This window comes from Pygoscelis adeliae, unplaced genomic scaffold (assembly GCF_000699105.1).
Source record: "Pygoscelis adeliae isolate BGI_AS28 unplaced genomic scaffold, ASM69910v1 Scaffold67, whole genome shotgun sequence".
In the NCBI taxonomy this organism is placed as follows: Eukaryota; Metazoa; Chordata; class Aves; order Sphenisciformes; family Spheniscidae; genus Pygoscelis; species Pygoscelis adeliae.
In genome coordinates, this window is record NW_008825271.1 from 5,159,103 (window position 1) to 5,163,866 (window position 4,764).

The window sequence follows — 4,764 nt, forward strand, 5'->3', positions numbered from 1 at the left end:
CTGCTTTTGATGCAGCCCAGGATACAATTGGCCTTCTGGGCTGTGAGCACACATTGCTGGCTCATGTCCAGCTTTCCATCCACCAGTACCCCCAAGTCCTTCTTGGCAGGGCTGCTCTCAATCCCTTCATCCCCCAGCCTGTATTGATACCGGGGGTTGCCCCGACCCAGGTGCAGGACCTTGCACTTGGCCTTGTTGCACCTCATGAGGTTCACACGGGCCCACTTCTCGAGCTTGTCCAGGTCCCTCTGGATGGCATCCTGTCCCTCTGGTGTGTCAACCGCACCACTCAGCTTGGTGTCATCTGCAAACTTGCTGAGGGTGCACTCAATCCCACTATCTATGTCATTGATCAATCAAAACGTAAGATACAACAGACAGATACAAACATAGGAAAACTAACAGGAAACTGAAAGGAAATGGTTCAACGATAGAGTTACGCTGCTGATGAATGGTATAAGAATAGTCCTGTCCTGCAGACATCACCAACTCAAAATCCAACATCCTTCCAATTAAAGGATGGAAGGACACCAGGCCTGTTCATTGCAATACAGCAATGCCTGATAGCAGACCCTTACCAGCTGCAATTCCACATGCAGGCAACCCAAACGCCACCAGAACAGCTGACCACCACTATTTTGGAAGTATCTGCTATGCCAGACCTTCGTGCCAGGTCCCTGGCTGCAGGGAAGGAGAGGAGCAGCCTGTGTTGGTGGCATGCTCTCAGTAAAATGAGACTCTTCAAGAGTCTTTTGGGTGTAATTGTGCCTGTGAGATTAGCACAGAGCTGCCAGGAACACACATCATAAGCCTTTAATTCAGTGCCCTCACTTATAACCGTTTGGCAAGAAAAGAGCACATAAAATAGAAACCAATGATCTTCACCTCGTAACTGCCTGGGGTGGTACAGACAATAATGCTGATGCCAGACCCGAAAAGAATTTTAATAAATACATTACTTCTCTGTATCTTTATCTGTCTGTCTCAACATGCTTGATTACTGCCCATCTCCCTTGTACCGCCGGTTTAACACACAGAAGCAGGAATAAAGCTTCAGATCTACTTGCTTAAGCCCTAAAGGCATGAGCCTTGACTTCAAGAACAGGAAGTGTTTGCCTGAGGACTTAACAGCCTGTCCTTGAACAGCAACTTGCAGTGACAACTGAGAAAGCCCCACTCCTCATCCTCAAACTGGGCCCTATCTGGAAAGCCACAAACCAAAATAACATCTGGAATTTCAGCTGAACATTCAAGCTGGCATTGACACTCATTTTGCCAACCACCACAGTTACCACATACTCCAAAAACCAAAAGTAGCAAAATCCTTAGTCCTCATCCTTGCTCTGATGCAAAATGTCTCCACTGTGCTAGTCAGGTCAATGGACTTGACTAATGTCAATCTTTCTGCTTTCTTTTCACCTCCTATAGCACAGAGACCACCACAGCTGAACAACTGACAGTAAGCACTACACAGGCATGACCTTGTTAAGCTCTCCTGCAGCAGTTGCTGATTCCCCCAGGTTACTCCCAGAACTGTCGTCAGCTTTCCAAAGGTGCTCATAACTGCTTCATTCAAGTTCCATCAGAAGCATTCATTAATTATATCTCAACCACCTTTAAATCAAAAGTACAGAAACTTAAACAGAAGCAGAGAGAGGGCTGGACACAAACGTACATGGGTGTCAAGAGTCTCATCGTAACTCCCACACTGCAGATGTCAACCATATAATCAGGGACAGCATTCAGGCTCCTTAGAAAGTACACGGGTAGGTCAGTCCCAGAAAAACAACGCCTAGAAAACAAGAGGAACCTTGTAGCCATGCCACTCCATTTGGAGAGGAAGAGCTGCTCATCCCTGCTCCCACCCTGCTTGTTCCTTCTGTACTCACCACCTTTGGTGTGAAGAAAAAACAAACAACAAAACCCCCCCACCCCTCTAACATAAAGCCCCAGAAAATGACTTGCTTTTTTCTCAGCTGAGTTCCCTACAATCCAGTAGAGTGAGAATTGAACAAGTGAGAATTCAACTCCTCTTCCTTAGCTAGAATGTACAAAATACCATGCAGTGTGCTCAATTATGTGCTCAATTATCATACAAAGGCTCAATGACAGCATGTGGAATGTACTATTCACTGTAACCTCAAGTAAGCATTATGTTTCTTAATTATGATAAGGCTTTTGGTTTTGGCATTTCAAACAGTTATGAAATGGTTCAGCAAACACATTTTGTGCTTACCTGCATTTTTTTTTGCTTGTGGGTACCCTAATAAACTACAAGGTTTTAAAATCAGGTAAGACTAACCCCATTTCACGTATGAATCTCTCATAAAAGATAACAGTGACTTTTATCTTTTTAGTAACACACTGATTTTTTCGTAACATTCTGTATCTTCCCTGAGACAAGTAAATGAAAGGAAACATATTTTACTTGATGAACGATTATGAGATTTTAGCTTTTTGTCTTCTCTGCTCTTCTATGTATGTAACTGATGACAATGAACAAACCTGCCAATAAAAATATTGACATATTTTTGATTTACTGCTTTCAGTTAGTCTATAGAAAGCAAGAAAGATGAAAATCATCAGAGAAAACAGCATGAGTACATTACAGCATCATGCTTTCATTCTGAAAACCAGACATCATCCAGCAAGCCAAGTCCAGATCCAGGAAGAACTGGGCATGTCAGTCCCGTGCAGTAATCTGCAATTCATACTCTGATACTAGCCAGAGCCTGAATTCACTCCTATTTAACCCACAAATTACTGACACGCCTTCAGTTTTGTTTGTATGCCTCCCCCAAAACAGCAGAGCAGCTAAATCCCATTGATGCTAGCCAGGATCCAGAAGGGTGGGAGGCAGGTCCAATCTGGAAGGCATGCCATTATCACACTTAACACACCAACAGCAGCCGGACCGTCACAAAATACAGTTACTGATGTCTGAATTCATAGCAAGCCGCACTGCTGCTAATGCCTACTTATTACATGGTAGAATAGTGGTTAGAAACTGTGGTTTGGGAGCGGGATGCTTAGCTTCCAGCACCAAAACCATCTGCTACAGGTCCAGCACCTACTTGATCAGTCTATTTGGTCTACACTGCCTTCCATCCTATTGTGCAAATATAACATCATTTATTTTTATTGCCTATGTAAACTGGAAGAAGAGAATTGAAGAGAGAACATATTTCTGAGGAAGGAAAACTAATTTTCATAGTGACTAGCAAGTATTTGTAGGACTAAAGCCTTATTTAATCAAAGTAAAGACCCCTACTTTTCAGTAAAAGCAGCTCCCTCCATTCATTAATGCTGCTCACATACTCTGCTATAATTTTAGATTTTATAACATGCTAAAACCTTGCTATGCACAGTTAAGAGTTTAAGTACAAATCCATTTTTATTCATTAATTTTAGTAAGCTGCTAAAAGCTCCAAGTCTGAGTACCTCTGCCAAGCAACAGCAGAGCACAATATTCTGTGCTAATTGCACAAAGCAAGGAGTCATGGGTTTAATAATCTAGAATGTGTCACACAAATAAGGAAATATTTTGCACAGAACATGTTCTTTTAATGATCTTGCATTGGAGCATGCTTTAACTTTTGGTGGAAGGATTCATTTTAAAATTATATTTAACAAGATGCTTTAGAAAGCGTAATTCAAGGTACTGGCTATCTTGTTGCTTAGGACGTTTTTCCCATTAGAATGCCCTACTAGGAACGCTAAATCGATAATATGACTTTTACTGGCAGCATGTATTATTACATTAATTAAAATTAATTAGAAGAATTAAATTTTTGGCTTAGATCAATCAATATAATTACTATATTTATACAGCTGTAATGTGATATACTAGCTAACTGAGCCTAAGTGATCAATGCATATCCTGAATGCAGAGTAGGTGTGACCTCAAACCAAACACTAATGATAAAAAGATCTTTCAGCTATATTCCTGTCTCTAATAGACAAATTACAGGAGGATGCTATAAAGGAGAGAAACAAGAACTGCAGAAGCGGATAAGCAACCTTGCACCCAGCTGCCCCTTCCTTTTGGCACTCAGGTTTGTGCAACTGGACTTTGAGTCAGATCAGGGAGATGATCCAGTAAAAGCTCATCATAAAAACTTTGTTATTGGTGCAACATTAGATTTCAGCCAAGTCAGTTTGTGATGCAGCTGACCCCAGAGCAAATGGTAGGAGGGTGGCAGGAAAGTACAGTCCAGGTAGAACCTAAAAGCTCTTTCAGCAGTGGCATGGACTTAAGACAGGCTGAAACTGCACACTTTGCACGTGTTTGTGCAAACATTTTCCAAGGCCCAAAACCAGTCTGAGCTGCTAATTCCTGCGCACAAACCACAATGCTCCAACCAATACTCCTGGCTAGACTGATACAACTATTTATGGAACCATGTTGTGAACAAGATCACTAAGAGCAGAGCTTAAATCCTCCACTTAAAGAAACAGAAAACAGAATAAAACCCAAGAACCTTTATTTGTATTTAGCCAGATTATTTCAAAAATTCCTTTCCTAGTTCACTTCAGATTCACACGAGCAAGGATCAGTGAACAGCCAGGGTAGAAATCTCTGAAATTGATTTTGCTATCAGAGAAAAGGGGTTTGTTATTGCACCTTTGTAGTAAACAAAGACCATGTGTGGGCCGCCTAAATTGCCACTTACAAATACACTTGTAAATTGCTGCACTCATTAGGTAAATGTAGTGGTTTAACATAGGGGAGAGGGTAGCGTGGCAGGCCAACAGGAGGGCTGC